Genomic DNA, 20,604 nt, shown 5'->3' with positions numbered 1-20,604 from the left:
TTAAAGAAAATAAAAAAAAATAAAGCATAGACATTTGTAGAGAGAGAGGATTATACTGTCCAACGACAATCCGACGAATTATCGAATCGATAAGTATACATATTTAAAATACCATAAAAAGTTAAATGTATATAAATAATTGCTTTCAAATTACATCTTAATAACTTATTGGTTATTATTGTTAAACAATGGTTTCACAGGAATCGATTGATAGCACATCACACGTAGAAATAATTAGATTAAAAATGTTTGTATAAATTTCTAAATAATAATAAACAATAAATACTAACGATTTTATCATTTTCAGAGACGCTGACCTATGATTTATCCCAATGTTGCTGTTAGAAATGCATTATTACGTATTTCTAAAATTGATAAAAAATATAATATTATGCAACTGTGATTCAAAGTAGTAAATAATACTTTTTAATTAAAAAAATATATGTAGATATGACAACTAAGTGATTTAAGCTGTAAATAATGGGCTTCGAATAATGACCGGATAATCCCACCTGACCCTATAACCTGAGTTTAGCATTGTTTAGATAATTTTTTATCTTAATAATTATTTAAATAATTTTTTTATTCGAACACCCGCTGAATAACATTTTAATTCGAATGACCTTTGATTGATTTGTTTTTTCAGTTGTTACAATAAATAATCTTAGATAATTTCTAATAAAGGGATTATTCGAATAAATTAGTTATTATTCGTTATTCGAATAAAAAATATCTAACTCTGCCTATAACAGCGGCGTATTTACGGGGGGCTGGGGGTATGGGGGATTAATCCCCCCTTGGCCTTTTTAGAATAGTTAAAAAACAGATATACTTAATATTAATATTATATTGAAATACGGAAAGCTTAACTACAAAAAAAAAGGTTAAGGGCCCATCCCTTATCTATCCCCCATTTCCCTCTCCAGTAAATACGCCACTGCCCTATAACCTGTAATAATTTGTATTTGTAATTTACTCTGTGACTAAAATTATTTGTTATTGATCAGCGGTATCTTGCAGTAACCCATGGGTTCAATAACCAGTGAGACAAAGTATAAACATCTATTTCTACATGAAACAATAATTATAGCATGTTTGAAGTTTTAATTTAAATGCTCAGCTTTAACCTATTCTCTATTGTGCAAATCAACATGCAAAAAAAATAAGGCAGTGCATAGCGTCGAAATACTGAACATAGTAGGGGCCGTGATTCAGAAAGATTACAAGTATTATGGAATTATTATAACTAAAAATACATTAAATCGCTTAAAAAAAACGTTTCAGTACTAAGGTTAGGTTAAGTAAATGTATAAAAAATCATTATATACTAATATTTTTCCGACCTGTGTGGCGTAATAACGTTGAACTTGGTACCTACTAATGGTATCGCGTTCGCGTACAATACGCTGCTAAAACAGATGTCCGTTATTTACCTCGCACAAGTTTACTTATATGGGGGTGGTGGTGGTGTTAGAATGAATTAAGTATTTGCATACAAGTATTTAGTACATAATATTATGTAGAATGTAATAATGTATTAAAAAATCACAATGTTATTAATATGTATTTATAATCTCGTTATTAGGTTTTTTACTCTTAGTTTTTGTCGATAATAAAACAAAGTTATTAATATAAATGGATAATTTATATTTTGTAATGAGTACTGCAATCAAGTTAGGACTATGAAATATCGTATTTTAAAGTTTATAAATGTACTAATTTTTTAAATGGCGTTTTTCCGATTTTAAATGTTGCTGGTTGTCCAAAGAGGGGAAATAAATTTAGAACACAATTATTTATCTTTTACTGAGATACAAACATGTTCTTTATAAATATTGTGTCGTATTTAATTTATTACCACAAGGTGCACTATGATTCTATAATTTAAGTTGCTGCACATGATACAGGGTGTGACAAATAATATAGCTTTTGTTCTACTGAATATTTTTAAGATTTTTTTATAAACCATTGATAAACAAAGTTATTAATGATTATTCTTATTAATAATACATTTGTTTAATATATATATATATATATATATATATATATATATATATATATATATATAGACAATTTTGGGTAGGCCCGGGCCTACCAGACCTACCTACTGGCTACGCCCCTGGATAAAACTAATTGTTTAATATTTTACACTCTTGTTTATCATCAGTTTACAAGAAAAAATCGATTATGTTTAACTTAATCTATAAAATGACTAATTTAGTTATCCGGAGTCATTCGTATCGACAGAAAATGTGTCACACTAACTCATCTTAGAAATGACCATACTAATTTTATATTCGTTACCCCTTATTCCCGCCAAAAAATCAGGAACATCGATCATTTTTTAACAAGTGTACCACTTTTGGCATATCTGAAATCAAAAGGTATTTTATTACTGTGGAACAGTTAACAGTACTCGAAAATACTTACCAAAGTTTGAGTAGATAAAAACATGAATATGGGTGACATTGATTGGAACATGAGCAACCAGTATGACATTTCAATTGTCAAATGGAAAGACAAACGAGAAGTTACTTTGCTGTCAAAATTCCATAATCCAACTGATGTGTCAAAAGAAAGTCTAAAGATGAAACCACACCAATGATTCCTTGTCCCAATGTACTTAAGGACTATTATATGAACATGAACTGCGGCGATAAATTTGACCAATATAAAAATATGTATCATATTGATAGAAAAAGTCGCAAAAAATCAATTTTTTTAGTTTTTAATTTTTCAACATTTATTAATAAGTAATTAAAAGTATTTTATAATAAATAATAATTTTTTATATATTTTATATAAAAAAAGTTTTTTAAAAATTAAGTTTGTGTGCAACTAGGGTTTTTTCATTAATTAAAATCTCGTGCCTCAAAGAGTTAATTTCTCATTTACTCAATGTCTCAACCCCCCCCCCCAAAAAAAAAAAATCTAAATACGCCCCTGCTTGGCGGCAAATTCAAAACTTGATAAGTGAGGTATCAATGTCGGGACATGCCTAAAATCCCCATGGTTTACTATTGATTGAATGTTAACTGTTGTTTCTCCAAAAACTATCCTAAAGCAGACAATAGTATTCGAATGTCGCTTTTTTTTCAAGCGACCTATCACTATATCAGGAGCGGTCTTTTGTGGCTAAAAGGATCAGCCATAGAACTTAAGACAATCCAGGGGCTATTAGTTAATATTTTCCCTTTGATTTTGAAGTATATTAATAATTTTAAATGACATATTTTGTTGACACGAATATCACTAAATTGACAATTTTTGGGACATGCTAAAAATAATGACAATGACTCAGTTTCAGATTGGTCTGTGGTTCCAAAATGTATAGAGATTACACTGAATAGCATAGGATGTAATGAATACGTTGAATATGACAATCGTTTTCTGTTTATTTCAATAAGTTTAAATTTGCTGTAGACAATATTATCTCAAACCCTTCTGCTAAAATGATAAAGAGAACTGCGTCATTTGAAAAAGGACCTCAAAACTTTTCGGGACATTGACTTCAAACACATTCTTAATGGGCCTGTCAAAAATACGCAGTGTAGGTATATCACACTGTTCTGATAAATTTGCATATTATAATGGATAACAGTATTGTACGAGAAAGTATACTTGACATTTGATATTCAAAAATAAGGGCTCATGACAGCTAGGGTTCATAAGCAATGAAATTTAACTCTCTAAGGCCAAATTTATTACAATCGTAACCATCTAATGTAGTAAAGGTTTGTAGAATACATCGTATAGGTATATTTGTTGTCCAATTATAGTATTATGCTCAATTATCAATAGACATGGAATATATAATTTTGTAACATAGTAACAGCTGCCATTTAACTATTTTACTAGAAAACGTTTTAGTAAGTGTTGATCCTAATTGTATAATAGTCGATAATAGTAAATAATGTTAATGGTTAATTTTCCCGGTTATTATTAAAAAGCTGCAATTAATCTTGCCTTTAACGTATTGAGTATTAGTTTAGCAACAGTATTTAAAACATATTATTCAACACCATAGTGTTAAGCTTATTTAACTACATATTCAGTATTCATAAAATAAAAACCAACATAATTAGACTAATATATTTAATGGTGGGTTGGTGTTAGAATTTTTTTGATACCTGGAAATACTATAGACACTTTTTTTTCTCCCAAGTTAAAATTTGTAAACGTACATATTACCATAGAAAAGAAAGATCTATTTTGATATTTCATTATTTTTTCAATTTTTGTAACAAATATAGGATCTATTTTCGTACTAAAACATATATTTGAGAACTTACCTAAAAATACTCCGATTTAAGTTTTGAAAAATCATTTGAATTCTTCATAACATTTTCAAAGCATCGTGACACAATTTTAAAATTATTTTTAGCCAATTAATTTTTTCAATGTAAAAATCTGTAATTTTTTTTTTTTTTTAACTGATATAATTAATTAACAAAAAATAATTTTAAAATTATGACACCGAGTGGCACCTCGTGGTGTTAAAAATAGGTGGTGCACAAAATAATAACTAACAAGCATTTACTATGATGTAACATGTTCTTACTGGTTTTAAATAATGTATCTTATTAATAATATGTAAGTCATTTAATAGTATTTAATTTTTAGAATAATAGTCAGTAGTAGTAATAAGGGCATTCACAGCAATCTTTTAACCAATGGGCATTCACAGCAACCTTTTTACCAATGGGCATTCACAGCCCACTTATAACTGATGGGCATTCACAGCCCACTTAGAACTAATGGGCATTTACAACCCACTTAAAACCATAGAGAAATTAGAATAATGGTATAGAGATATAGAATAATAACAAATTTACAAGATCAAATATTTAATTAATTTAAAAAAAAAAAAACAAAATACATATTGGTTTTCAATTTTTAAAGCAATGTAAGACTTATCTATTATATTTTTTGCTACATTAGTAAATGTTTCACTTTGTGTTTTTAGTTTCTTTTTTCTAAATTATAGGTTTCTATTATCGGATGCCCTGCTATTCCACCTTGAATCCTCTCTCCTTAATTTATTGATTTCAATTTTTAAATCAATGTAAGACTTATCTATCATATTTTTTGTTACATTAGTAAATGTTTCACTTTGTGTTTTTAGTTTCTTTTCTAAATTATCATTATAGGTATTAAGTAAATTATTTAAGGTTTCCATTAACCCCACTAGTTTCTTTTCTAAATTATCGTTATAGGTATTAAGTGAATTATTTAAACTTTCTATTAACCCATTAATGCATTCACACCTCTTTGGAAATTTACCAAAATTGTATTATTATTTAAATGATTTCTGTTACGACCAAAATAATCCATCTTACTAATAGATAGCTACCATACAAAGGTTTTAACAAAAATGACTAACTTAATATAATGTAAAGGGTTTTATAGATAAAAAAAAATGTATATGCAACGTAAATATAATAAAAATTTATTATTTTATTGTTTTTTTTAAAAGTTGTAAAACAAATACATTTCTTTAAATTAAAATATGTTAAGACAATTCATAGAGAACCCTTCACCAATCGAACATAGCCGCAAGTTGGTGACCACAAAGCATGTTCAACCCACGGATCATCATCAAGTTCCCAAGTTCTGAGACGCTGCCAACATGTAAAGCAAGCGACAGCGTCGTTCATCCATCACCGATATACACAAATCCAGCTTCACTCAAAATTCCCCGTTTTGAAAGGCATATTTCATTATTACACATATCAAATGTTTTGTTACGATTTAAACAATTTTTATAGTCTAAAATCTTATGAAAATCACCACACTCATCAACACAATTGTTCATAACTATAGCGTTATTATAAATTTAACTTTAATACATACAGTTTAGCGTGTTGTTATAAAATGAGTAAAATTTGCTGGAGAAATGTCTTTATATAATACAATTTGTCCTCCCACTCCCTACATAGTAAAAACTATACAAGTTTACGAACTTCTCTTGTAAATGGTACATACTCTACAACACGATCATGTATTAATACACAAAATGCGCTAACACCTGATAAATTATCCCATCCCTCAATTTCTAATCTCAAGTCAATTGTAGAAACGTTCTCAGAGTCACTCTGTTTGCTAACATCTAAAACAACAATTGGAGCTTTAGTTGAAAATGATGATGGGCTTAAAATCGGATTCCGAAGACCATTTTCATAGTATGATTCTTGAAAAGATGTGTACATATTATACAACAAAGTGAAATTATTTTTTGTAAAATCTAAGTTTAAATTATCGTATGGGTAAACGTTCGAGTTTAGAAATACTTTTATGTTTTTTAACTTAGAATGATCAAATTCACTTCTATCCTTGTTTAGTGTATTGATACGATCTTTTTGTAAGCCCACAATAATAAAACGAGGCTTTTCCAATTTCGACGATGTTTTTAAATTCCATGTAACATTTGTTGAATTCCCGAGTTCAGGATAAGTATACGTTTCCCATGTTCTGAATGGTAAAAACAAACTCTTTTCTTTTTCAACAACCTTCATTAACTTTAATCGTTGGCTATCGTCTACGCTAACATGAGGAATTTTCCAAACAATATTATTTATTTCTACACTTCCCGTTGTTGTTTTATCATCTGTATCAACTGCTTTAATTAAAGCATTCAAATCACTATTTGATCTTGTTAATATTAGTTCAAGTCGAGAATTTAATATAATTTTTCTGAAATCTTCAAAGAAACCCATCCAATATTTCAAAGGAATACAAGCAGTAAAATGACCGGATGTATTTGTTATAGTTGTATTATTTCGATAAGTCCATCCAGCATTTTCATAACAAAAATAATTATCTGGGGTACTAGATAAATATCCTTTGATTGAACTAGTGACACCCATCAAACGTGAGCTATCGATTTCAATCCCATTTAGCTCTAAACGAACTTGTTCAAAAAGAAATGATAATCCATTATTACCTAGTTTTACTTTACTAGCATCTGTAATATTACCTTCAATATATAAAAAACTTTCATGTAAATATGGATAAACATCAGTCTGCTGTACACATATTCTTATCTCATCATTATTGTTAAAGGCTTTTGTAAAGGGGATATAAGAATGAAAATCAAAATTAGTTATTTTTGAATCGGTTATAAAACCTGTATCAACATCTAAAATACTGTTTTCAGGCATCTTTTACCAATTCAAATCCTAATTGTCTTAAAGTATTTCGGCTTTTAGAGTTTAATTTTATAAGTTTGTTTCCTGATGCTCCTTGTTTGGACTTCTTTTTAAGAGTGATAGATTTGTTAGCTAGTGGTAACCTTATATCTGGAATTTTGTAATGAGATGTATTAAACTTCAACCCCATTTTATGAACCGTACCGTTTGATATGTAAAACTACTGTAATTTTTTCACCTAAATGCTTTAGCGGTCTTTGATCTTGATCAACTAGAGTTATAGTTATATTATTGATCTCGTTTGTTATTAGTGGATAATAAATTAAGTTGTTAGGTGCTTCAACAAGTTTTGAGCCATGAAGCGCTGTAGGGTAGAACTCATAGACTGAGTGTGAAGGCTTGTTACCATTAAATGATCCTTGAGCAATACTGCATAATACTTTTATTGAATTAATAATATTAATATTAACAGTTCTTTGAGATTCATGTAATATATGTGGTTCTAGTTTTGCTTTATCAAATCCTAAAACATGTCTTAAACTATTATCAATAGTAAAATCGACTGCTTCAGAACAGTAGACATAAGACCTAAAAGTATTAATATTTGGTAGTATGCTGAATACAATATCACGATTAGTTTTTTTAATTTCGTTTTTGATGTAGTCATTTATTTGACTTAGTTCATAACACCCCGATTCTATTTCAATATCTAACATTTCTTCATCTGAATTTAGACCTTGTGTTATTAACAATAACGGGTCATGATTATTAGGTTCATGCAAATGCTTAATTTTATGGAATATATCAGACGATTTATCAATATTAGCTACTTCAGATATTACACCACCGATATGACGAGAACTACTATTTTCGGTTGCTAAAGAATTATCGATTATATGTTTTTTATTATTTTCAGATGTATCAGTTTTATTTTTACTATCATCAATTGTATGATCAAATGAGGTATTATCTTTAGGGATAATATCTCGCTTACTGATTTTGTTTTTATTTATAATTATTCTTAATCTGTTATTGCTTTCGTTAATATTAGGAAAAGAATTATACGTCTGAAGATTCAATAACGCTATTTCCGAATCCTCTGCTACAATTAGTGTTGGGAAAAAATTTGTTGATAACTCTGTCGTGTTACCTGATAGACTTATAGTTGTTGATTCATACATTGTAAAAAATCAATACATAAATGACCACAAATAAATGTATTAAAGTTTTGATAGTTTGAGTAATTATACAAAATACGATATCCTTTAAAATGATTTTGGAGTTCTATTGGTGGTGGTAGATCACCAAAGCTGTCAAAATACCAAATGCTATTATCTTTTTTAATGAATGCTACCCAATGTGACCCTTTTTGACTTACTTCGGAAAGGTTAACAACCGCACACTCGTTTTTAAAAATGTTTTTCGGTAAGCTGTCGCGTGAAAATACACCACGGAAATGTGGAATTTTTAACTGTGCAACATGTTTTATAATGTCTTGTGAAGAAAGAGGTCTGTTAGGTAGCATACTAATTAGTTTTTTTTCTTAATATTTCTTTTTTTCTTTACACCTAAACCTGATTTATCTAAGTATAAACCTTTACCATTACGAACATTCAAATATAAACCTCTTCCAACTTTTTTCGTTTGACCACTTTTAGAATCTTTAATTTTACTGTAGATATTCACAGCGCTAGATGCGAGACTACCGAGAGCTGAAAGGCCTGCAAAAATGGGAATTAGGGGTATAGCAGAACCCCTTTGATTTGGTACTTTAATTTTCCTAGTTTTTTTAGTTTTTTTTCGAGTTAATTTCTTTCTTACAACTCCAACTAGTTTTCCACCTTTTTTAGCATTACAACAACCCATACCAATTTTGCGTTTAGCTTTCATAAGATTTGTTACAGCGTATGCAGCAACCCACTCCCCAAATGAGCTGTTTTTGGCTTTTACCCTTTGTCAGACTTGTTGTTCTAATATTTTATCAGCCTTATGACGATTTATTAAATCTTTATTTTTCAAATATGATATATCATGATTACGACAGGCTTCACCAAGAAGGTTTTTAGGCTTATCTCCTCTAACAAGTCTTTTCTCAAGTTTTGTACCAGGTCCACAGTATTTATACGTTGGAATATGCGCTTCGAAAGGTAGTTTATTTATTAGCGTATTCAAGAAACCTGTACCACTCAACTTTTTTTTTTTCATCGAACTCTTTGCATTTCATATACATACTGAGGAGCGTCTAAGATTGTGCTTACTATTTATACACAAAGATGCGTTTTATTGAACAAGACAACAAATTAGATATTAAGAATATTGACACACAAATTTTGGAAAAACCATCCCGACATGGGCCTTTGTTACCCGATAGTATTCGAGGGATCCTAGTTGGGGCAAGTTCTTCGGGAAAAACTAATGTTATGATTAATCTTCTTACACATATAAACGGTCTAAAATTTGAAAATGTTTACATATATTCAAAAACTCTTAATCAAGAAAAATATGTTTTACTAAAACAAATATTTGATGGTATAAAAGAAGCTAATTTGTATACATTTACTGTTGCTAATGATGTTATTAAACCACAATTAACTAAGCCAAATTCTATTTTTATATTTGACGATATTATATGTGATATACAAACACCTATTCGAGAATATTTCAGTATGGGAAGACATTTCGGAGCTAACTCTATATTTTTTTTAAATCAATCATACTCCAAAATTTTGAAGCAGCAGGTGCGTGATAACTGTAATTTCTTAATTATATTTAAACAAGACGATCGAAATTTAGGACACATTTTTCATGATCACTGTTCAACAGATTTTTTGGATTTTTCAGAATTCCGGAAATTGTGCTATTCGTGTTGGAATCATGATAATTATGGATTTATTGTTATAGATAAAACTAGAAATATGAATGATGGACGGTATAGACGAGGTTTTGATGTCTATATAAGCTTAGATATAGCCAAGTAATCTCAGTTTAGCAGTATGGAGCGAGAAGAAAACTTATTAAAGAACTTAATAGAATCAAGAAAGAATATCAAACTTAAAATTATGGAGTTAAAACGTGGAGTTTTAGACTCTGAACATACATTTAATGAAACATTTAAACCAATAATAGAACCACTTAATAGAATAGTTAATAATAGTGACGCTAATAAAGGCAGTCGTATGTTAGATAATGAAATGTCTAATTTAGAAAATAGTCAACACGATGTAGAAGCTACTTCAAACAGTCAATTAGAGGAATTTAATAACTTTGTATCAATTTCCCCCAATAAACGAACTTATGATCAATCATATGGTATGCATTATGATAAAGCCGACAAAGAACTGAAAATTGGGTCTTATCCTATATCAATTGAGAATGATAAATTAAGAGTGGTAGACCAAGTTTATGATTGGACTCCTGGATTATGGTCATTACTATGTGAAAAAGAACCAAGATTAGTAAACAATGAAGACTTAAAATCTTACTACGCAATATTAAACACTACGAAAGTGTATCTAAATGCTAAAGGAAACCCTAAAGCTAATAAATATTATAAATGGAACTCAATCGTAAAACCTTTTTATACTGATGTAAAGTCTAAATCAGATCCAATAGCTAAAAAACGAAAAATTGGTGAAGATTTAATTATCACTCCTAAGTCGGCGGATGCTATATTATTAAATAACCCTTTCGATTTTCAAAAGGGGAAAAAAGCTGAAAATTTGAATTCTAAATTAGGTATGGGTTTATATAAAAACGTACTACCCAATACACAAATCATTTACTACGATAACCCGAACGAGTTAATTACTAGACTAGCTCTACTAATGTCTTCTCAAGAGGCTGGAAACACAGGTCTTAATAATGAAGTTATTTCAATTGTTGAAGAATTAAGAGAAAGAAAAATTATTGTATAGCTTAATCTCTATATTAGTCATCACTACCTACATCAGTTTTCTTACCCACTTTTATATATAATTTCATATTATCAGATTACATATTATCAACTATGATGTCCACAATGGAGGGTATAGCCAACGAATTACATAGACCAGCTAGAAAAATATTTCAAAGACGTAAAGTTATTACAAGATTTATGGATGAATATTGGCAAACAGATTTGATTGATATGCAACCACATTCGAGAAAAAATAATGGTTTTAAATATATTTTAGTTGTAATTGACACATTTAGTAAATACGTGTGGGCAGAACCTTTAAAAAATAAGACAGCAATATCTGTAAAGAATGCAATGTCAAAAATATTGAAAAACAAGCAGCCTAAGTTATTACAATCCGATTTTGGTGGTGAATACTATAATAATGAATTTAAAAAATTAATGATGAAATATAGCATTAAACATTATTCAACATATAGTAGTATTAAGGCAGGACAGGCTGAACGCGTAATACGGACTTTAAAAAATATGGTTTATAAGCATTTCACAGCTAAGGGGAGTTGGAACTGGGTAGCAGTCTTATCGAATTTAGTTAATAATTATAATAATAGTAAGCATAGGACAATTAATTGTACTCCGCATGAAGCTAGAATAAATCCAGTTTTAATTAAACGTAATAATTTATTTAGTGACAGTAAAAAAAGAAAACCGAAATTTCAGCTAAATGATAGGGTTAGGATATCTAAGTATAAACATTTATTTCATCGGGGTTTTACACCGAGTTGGACGACGGAATTGTTTACTATTACCAAAATTCTAGATACTAATCCTATTACTTATAAATTGTCTGATGATAAAGGTGAGACAATTTTAGGATGTTTTTATGAACAAGAAATTCAAAAAACTAAGTATCCTGATACATATCTTATAGAACGTATTCTAAAAAGAAAGAAAGGAAAAATGTTAGTAAAATTTTTGGGGCTAGATACGACACATAACTCATGGGTGAGCACAGAAAGTATTTTAAAATAATTTTTATTTAAACATTTATAATTTTACATTATTATTTAAATAAAAAATAAAAAAAAAACAGTACAGTGGGGTCGGGGCATAGTGGGGACGGAGCATAGTTGGGTCGGGGCATATTGGGGACGGGGAGGTCACAGGTTTACAGGAATTTTTAAATCTGAAAGTGATAAAATCACTTTCGAAAAAACGCTTCGATGCAAATCGGTAGTTAGTATTTTCAAGCCAGTACAGTCCAAACCAAGCACAGTATAAACCAGCAAAGTTAGAAAGTTTTAAATGAAGGTTCTGTATTTACAAATGAGCATCAAAGCGTTTATTTGAAAGCGATTTTATCCGAGAGGACTAGTACAGTAGAGTATTGGCATAATGTAATCAAAGCAATGAGGAAACGGAGAGGTCACAGGTCTACAAGAATTATTATAAATAAAAGTGATAAAATTGAATAAAATCGCTTTCAAATAAACGCTTTGATGCTCATTTGTAAATACAGAACCTTCATTTAAAACTTTCTAACTTTGCTGGTTTATACTGTGCTTGGTTTGGACTGTACTGGCTTGAAAATACTAACTACCGATTTGCATCGAAGCGTTTTTTCGAAAGTGATTTTATCACTTTCAGATTTAAAAATTCCTGTAAACCTGTGACCTCCCCGTCCCCAATATGCCCCGACCCAACTATGCTCCGTCCCCACTATGCCCCGACCCCACTGTACTGTTTTTTTTAAAGATTTTAGGTGTTTTTGTTAAAATATACGCAATGTGCGAAAACACGGTTTTCCGGCAATTAAAAAAAAACTGTAGTGCCGAATTTTTCACCCGCTTAATATGTTATGGATACATATGAGTTCCAACTACTGGCAAATTTTCAACCCAAAAGTTTTAAAATTACGGCTAAAAACCCCGAAAAACAAAAAAACTTGTACCCCCCCTAGGGGGGCGGGAAATGGGTATATTTTGAATTTGACAAAACTGACGTGCGCGGGCATAACAAATAAATATTTCTTATACATTTCAACTCGATCCGACTCTTTTTCTCGATACTATAGCCAGTAAAAGTTCTAACTTAAAAACTCGTACGGTTTTTTTTTTTGTTTTTTCAACTTTCGTCTGTGAAGACTTAAACTTTTTCAACTTTTACCCCCCCAAAGTACAAACTAGACAAAATTTGTGATTTATAGAGTTGCTATTCAAAGGAATTGGTCTAGTATTAAAAAAGTTACAGTGTATACAGCGAAAAAAAAAGCCCACATCAGAGTAAAACCAATACCTTCTCGCTTTGCATCGAAGCTAAAACATTTTTCTGGATTTTTGTGTAAAAGACATCAAAAGTGGTCAAATTATATGTTTTTTGGGTCGGTGATTACGAATTTAATATCAGTTCTCAATTTTAATCATCCGGAAAGAACTTAAGTAAAAAAAAAAAAAAATTTAAACTTTGTGTAAACTTTAAGTCAAGAGTGGTACTTGAGCACAAAACCTAATAGTATCATTCTGTATAGATATAAATAAAATTGTTTTAATGATTTGATCAATTTTTTTTAAAGATTTTAGGTGTTTTTGTTAAAATATACGCAATGTGCGAAAACACGGTTTTCCGGCAATTAAAAAAAAACTGTAGTGCCGAATTTTTCACCCGCTTAATATGTTATGGATACATATGAGTTCCAACTACTGGCAAATTTTCAACCCAAAAGTTTTAAAATTACGGCTAAAAACCCCGAAAAACAAAAAAACTTGTACCCCCCCTAGGGGGGCGGGAAATGGGTATATTTTGAATTTGACAAAACTGACGTGCGCGGGCATAACAAATAAATATTTCTTATACATTTCAACTCGATCCGACTCTTTTTCTCGATACTATAGCCAGTAAAAGTTCTAACTTAAAAACTCGTACGGTTTTTTTTTTGTTTTTTCAACTTTCGTCTGTGAAGACTTAAACTTTTTCAACTTTTACCCCCCCAAAGTCCAAACTAGACAAAATTTGTGATTTATAGAGTTGCTATTCAAAGGAATTGGTCTAGTATTAAAAAAGTTACAGTGTATACAGCGAAAAAAAAAGCCCACATCAGAGTAAAACCAATACCTTCTCGCTTTGCATCGAAGCTAAAACATTTTTCTGGATTTTTGTGTAAAAGACATCAAAAGTGGTCAAATTATATGTTTTTTGGGTCGGTGATTACGAATTTAATATCAGTTCTCAATTTTAATCATCCGGAAAGAACTTAAGTAAAAAAAAAAAAAAATTTAAACTTTGTGTAAACTTTAAGTCAAGAGTGGTACTTGAGCACAAAACCTAATAGTATCATTCTGTATAGATATAAATAAAATTGTTTTAATGATTTGATCAATTTTTTTTAAAGATTTTAGGTGTTTTTGTTAAAATATACGCAATGTGCGAAAACACGGTTTTCCGGCAATTAAAAAAAAACTGTAGTGCCGAATTTTTCACCCGCTTAATATGTTATGGATACATATGAGTTCCAACTACTGGCAAATTTTCAACCCAAAAGTTTTAAAATTACGGCTAAAAACCCCGAAAAACAAAAAAACTTGTACCCCCCCTAGGGGGGCGGGAAATGGGTATATTTTGAATTTGACAAAACTGACGTGCGCGGGCATAACAAATAAATATTTCTTATACATTTCAACTCGATCCGACTCTTTTTCTCGATACTATAGCCAGTAAAAGTTCTAACTTAAAAACTCGTACGGTTTTTTTTTTTGTTTTTTTCAACTTTCGTCTGTGAAGACTTAAACTTTTTCAACTTTTACCCCCCCAAAGTACAAACTAGACAAAATTTGTGATTTATAGAGTTGCTATTCAAAGGAATTGGTCTAGTATTAAAAAAGTTACAGTGTATACAGCGAAAAAAAAAGCCCACATCAGAGTAAAACCAATACCTTCTCGCTTTGCATCGAAGCTAAAACATTTTTCTGGATTTTTGTGTAAAAGACATCAAAAGTGGTCAAATTATATGTTTTTTGGGTCGGTGATTACGAATTTAATATCAGTTCTCAATTTTAATCATCCGGAAAGAACTTAAGTAAAAAAAAAAAAAAATTTAAACTTTGTGTAAACTTTAAGTCAAGAGTGGTACTTGAGCACAAAACCTAATAGTATCATTCTGTATAGATATAAATAAAATTGTTTTAATGATTTGATCAATTTTTTTTAAAGATTTTAGGTGTTTTTGTTAAAATATACGCAATGTGCGAAAACACGGTTTTCCGGCAATTAAAAAAAAACTGTAGTGCCGAATTTTTCACCCGCTTAATATGTTATGGATACATATGAGTTCCAACTACTGGCAAATTTTCAACCCAAAAGTTTTAAAATTACGGCTAAAAACCCCGAAAAACAAAAAAACTTGTACCCCCCCTAGGGGGGCGGGAAATGGGTATATTTTGAATTTGACAAAACTGACGTGCGCGGGCATAACAAATAAATATTTCTTATACATTTCAACTCGATCCGACTCTTTTTCTCGATACTATAGCCAGTAAAAGTTCTAACTTAAAAACTCGTACGGTTTTTTTTTTTGTTTTTTCAACTTTCGTCTGTGAAGACTTAAACTTTTTCAACTTTTACCCCCCCAAAGTACAAACTAGACAAAATTTGTGATTTATAGAGTTGCTATTCAAAGGAATTGGTCTAGTATTAAAAAAGTTACAGTGTATACAGCGAAAAAAAAAGCCCACATCAGAGTAAAACCAATACCTTCTCGCTTTGCATCGAAGCTAAAACATTTTTCTGGATTTTTGTGTAAAAGACATCAAAAGTGGTCAAATTATATGTTTTTTGGGTCGGTGATTACGAATTTAATATCAGTTCTCAATTTTAATCATCCGGAAAGAACTTAAGTAAAAAAAAAAAAAATTTAAACTTTGTGTAAACTTTAAGTCAAGAGTGGTACTTGAGCACAAAACCTAATAGTATCATTCTGTATAGATATAAATAAAATTGTTTTAATGATTTGATCAATTTTTTTTAAAGATTTTAGGTGTTTTTGTTAAAATATACGCAATGTGCGAAAACACGGTTTTCCGGCAATTAAAAAAAAACTGTAGTGCCGAATTTTTCACCCGCTTAATATGTTATGGATACATATGAGTTCCAACTACTGGCAAATTTTCAACCCAAAAGTTTTAAAATTACGGCTAAAAACCCCGAAAAACAAAAAAACTTGTACCCCCCCTAGGGGGGCGGGAAATGGGTATATTTTGAATTTGACAAAACTGACGTGCGCGGGCATAACAAATAAATATTTCTTATACATTTCAACTCGATCCGACTCTTTTTCTCGATACTATAGCCAGTAAAAGTTCTAACTTAAAAACTCGTACGGTTTTTTTTTTTGTTTTTTCAACTTTCGTCTGTGAAGACTTAAACTTTTTCAACTTTTACCCCCCAAAGTACAAACTAGACAAAATTTGTGATTTATAGAGTTGCTATTCAAAGGAATTGGTCTAGTATTAAAAAAGTTACAGTGTATACAGCGAAAAAAAAAGCCCACATCAGAGTAAAACCAATACCTTCTCGCTTTGCATCGAAGCTAAAACATTTTTCTGGATTTTTGTGTAAAAGACATCAAAAGTGGTCAAATTATATGTTTTTTGGGTCGGTGATTACGAATTTAATATCAGTTCTCAATTTTAATCATCCGGAAAGAACTTAAGTAAAAAAAAAAAAAAATTTAAACTTTGTGTAAACTTTAAGTCAAGAGTGGTACTTGAGCACAAAACCTAATAGTATCATTCTGTATAGATATAAATAAAATTGTTTTAATGATTTGATCAATTTTTTTTAAAGATTTTAGGTGTTTTTGTTAAAATATACGCAATGTGCGAAAACACGGTTTTCCGGCAATTAAAAAAAAACTGTAGTGCCGAATTTTTCACCCGCTTAATATGTTATGGATACATATGAGTTCCAACTACTGGCAAATTTTCAACCCAAAAGTTTTAAAATTACGGCTAAAAACCCCGAAAAACAAAAAAACTTGTACCCCCCCTAGGGGGGCGGGAAATGGGTATATTTTGAATTTGACAAAACTGACGTGCGCGGGCATAACAAATAAATATTTCTTATACATTTCAACTCGATCCGACTCTTTTTCTCGATACTATAGCCAGTAAAAGTTCTAACTTAAAAACTCGTACGGTTTTTTTTTTTGTTTTTTCAACTTTCGTCTGTGAAGACTTAAACTTTTTCAACTTTTACCCCCCCAAAGTACAAACTAGACAAAATTTGTGATTTATAGAGTTGCTATTCAAAGGAATTGGTCTAGTATTAAAAAAGTTACAGTGTATACAGCGAAAAAAAAAGCCCACATCAGAGTAAAACCAATACCTTCTCGCTTTGCATCGAAGCTAAAAATATATACTTTTTTAAACATTTTTTTATATATTTAAGTTTAAAGGCTAATATATATAGTCACGCCACTGTGAATTTCCAGCTTGAAAGGCTTCTCGTTCCAATCCAGCGATGTGTATTTTCTCTAGGTTTCCCCAAACACTTACATATTTATCACCTCTGGTAGCAAAATGTTTTCGGCAATCGATAATACCCAATGTTTTTGGATAACCAATATGAGAGCAATAACCCTTTTTAAAGTGATATACGTCTCTTTTTCTTGTATGTTTTTTACTTGATCTAGTAGGTCCGTATGAAGCCATTACGGGTAAAAGGATTTTGTTCTCACCTATGGCTAGTACAACTGCGGTTTCCATTTCTTTGTGAGATGGAGTCAGAAACAATTTTAAAATATCGTTTATCACCCAACAATCCGGTCCGCTCTTGATATAAAATGTGTTGCATGTGTCTTTGTTTTTCCACTTACGCAACTGAATTTTTATATTACCAACCCATATATAACCAACGTATTCAATATACTTACGACGATATATATTAAACTCTGGCTCAAACGATGGAAATATAGCTTTTAGTTCCACATCATCAACTATCACAGTATGATAAAATAGCATGATATCACAGATCCTGACGCTGTCTAACTTCCGATTAATCTCAGCGGGTGGATAATTGATAAATAATTTAGGTAGTGTTCCAGTTATTACCGCGTTCACGCCAAGTAATCGAAATGTTCTCAACACATCCAGTAAGCAGTCAAATAAACTCATCTGAACAAACAGAATTGGTTTACAATTTTAGATAAGTATAAATTGATTAATGATTTTATATTGAATTTACAATTTTCTCAAATATTTAATGTTTAAGTATTATAAATGTATAGAAATATTTGTTTAAAACCCTCTTTATGAATAAAACTTAACTACAACTGTAAAGCTAATAATATTTAAAAAAAAATAGTATATAAAATTAAAAAAACTATTTAAGCGAATTATTCTTATTGTTTATAAAATGACCATGAGCTAAAGTAGAAATACCATTCTCTAATATTATCCTCTTATCATCACTAGCACTGAGCGCAAGCTTATAAACAGTTTTTGAATATACGCGATGCTTTTCTGACTGAATCGTATTCATAAAATGATATGCTTTTGAATTGTCTTGATCTGAAGGTAAAATTCCTGACATTTGATTGGTGTGTGTATTTAAAACATCAATATAATGCTGCATTTTCATTTTTTTTTCAACTACATATTTTTTCACTCCTTTAGCCTTCTTTATTTCTTTTCCGCCAACATTAAAAGCATATAATTTAGGACGCAGAGATACAAACTCCAGTAAAATTAAACCTTTCAACTCGTCTTTAAAGTATCCTGGAATATTCTTTCTTTTATCTGAAAAACATGGGTGATCTTTTGAGTAATTTGATGTGTCGAAATATGGAAATAAAGTATTTTTAAGATCATCCATAAAATTATCTGTGATAATCTCATATATTAGGGAATCAGTATCTGAATAACACAAACTTATATTCATACCATACATAGGTTTCATCACATTATAATGGAAATGATACATAACAGTTTTTGATATATCTAAAATAGATAGTCCTACATATATAGGTTTGTCAAATTTTAGTTTTTCTTTGAATAAATGCACAGCCATTAGTCTATCAGAGTAAATCGTACGATCCTTAAAACTAGGCCTCATCATTAAGCGGTGTGCTTGTCGATCACTCGTAACTAATTTCATGTTCATTCGTTTTCTCACATTTTCCATACATTTCCCAAAAACAGAATTAATAGCTAGTTTCCAAAAATTTTTTTCAAACTCGTTAGTCGCGTTTTTTCTCATTTTAGTACAGAGTTCTACATATGAAGCCATCCATTTTTTTTGTCGAAATTTGACAATTCTATGTACTTTTGTTACTATTAAACCATGTTTCAAGGCTTGTTTCAGACTACGGTAATGCACAATATAATTTTTCTTGGGGTTAAATGTGGTCATCAATTTTTTTACCTTTGAATTAGGTGGATATGTAAATTCAGGTAAAAACGGGAAGTCATTGTGTAATTCGTGTAAATTTTCTGGATAATCAACGTCAACTTCTAAAATATAGCCATATTTTGCATTATCTGGTATTGTTGTAACATCTAATGACAAATCGTCTAACCATTCGAAGTTTTTGTAAGGAAGTGTTGATAACATAGATTTCCCGTAAAGGTTAACGCAGTCAAAATATGTTAGCCAAGTAGTTGGTTTATTCGAATCATAGTTAATACCTTCAGTATTTGGAATATTAGCATGCACGTGTCGCTTAACACTTTGACATATTCCTCCGCGAATTCCTCTCTCAAAAAAAAGTTGCATATCGTAATCTTTTAACCTTTCAAGATGTACGTTAGTATATTTTAACATTGCTTGAAATGCAAAAGCTGGTGCTGTTAAATAATGAGATGCATCTAGATGCAGTGTGTCCAAACAAAGGTTTCGGAAGGATTCAAAAACATCAGTTAATATTAAAATATCAGTCAATAGATAGAGGTTAGAATATTCACCTAAATTAGTTATATTAAAAGTTTTCCAAACAGTTTTTGCATGATTGTAATCAAGTTCGCTGATTTCTTCTTCATTTAGTGAATTATAGAAGTGTTCTTTTGTCGGTAAGCTAGTCTTTTCGAGTTTTTCCCATGAATCTATATACTCGTAACAAAAAACACCTTTACGACATACCAAATCTATTTTATCTGCTGGAAAAAACTTTAAAGTTTCTTTGAACCTGGATTTGTCTTCAGCTAAATTGTTGGCGAGTGAGCTTAGAGATTCACTCATAAAACGAAATGTATCAATGAACTTTAGTTTCATTGTTTTAGAAATTTCCTTACTAAATGAGATATATTTTTCTGTAGAGTTTGGAATCACATCAATTCTTTTATCATTATAACCGAGCTCATTTACAATGAAATGTGAGTCATAACTTAAATTGTGAAAATAAATTGGGGTGAATGCGACATTTTTTAATTTAAAATTACATCCCAAACATAATACACCTCTAAAACGTCCAGTAAAATGTGAATGATCTCTTACCTTTATAGTATCAGTAAAAGGATGGTTACATAATTCACAGTTTGTAGTAATTGCAAATCTTTCATTTTCCTCATCTGA

General features: G+C 30.2%; 1 protein-coding gene across 9 annotated transcripts in view; it reads left to right on the top strand.

Moving 5' to 3' along the window:
* The window catches only part of LOC126844889 (uncharacterized), a 51,023-nt gene that overhangs the window by 4,348 nt on the left and 26,071 nt on the right, over positions 1–20,604 (top strand). Inside the window, exon 1 of one of the 9 annotated variants that reach the window (XM_050583351.1) lies at positions 748–1,226. The exons of the other annotated variants lie outside the window; for them this stretch is intronic. The gene's annotated coding sequence lies outside the window, so the exon portion shown is untranslated. Of the gene's footprint in view, positions 1–747; positions 1,227–20,604 lie in introns of those variants that run through there. 9 annotated transcript variants of the gene reach the window in all.

This window comes from Adelges cooleyi, unplaced genomic scaffold (genome assembly GCF_023614345.1).
Source record: "Adelges cooleyi isolate 19-005CV unplaced genomic scaffold, UGA_ACOO_1.1 ACOO_flye_CR_arks_rails_tigmint_CR_PRNA_651, whole genome shotgun sequence".
In the NCBI taxonomy this organism is placed as follows: Eukaryota; Metazoa; Arthropoda; class Insecta; order Hemiptera; family Adelgidae; genus Adelges; species Adelges cooleyi.
The sequence above is the reverse complement of the archived record's forward strand: the minus strand, read 5'-3'. Positions and strand labels throughout refer to the sequence as shown.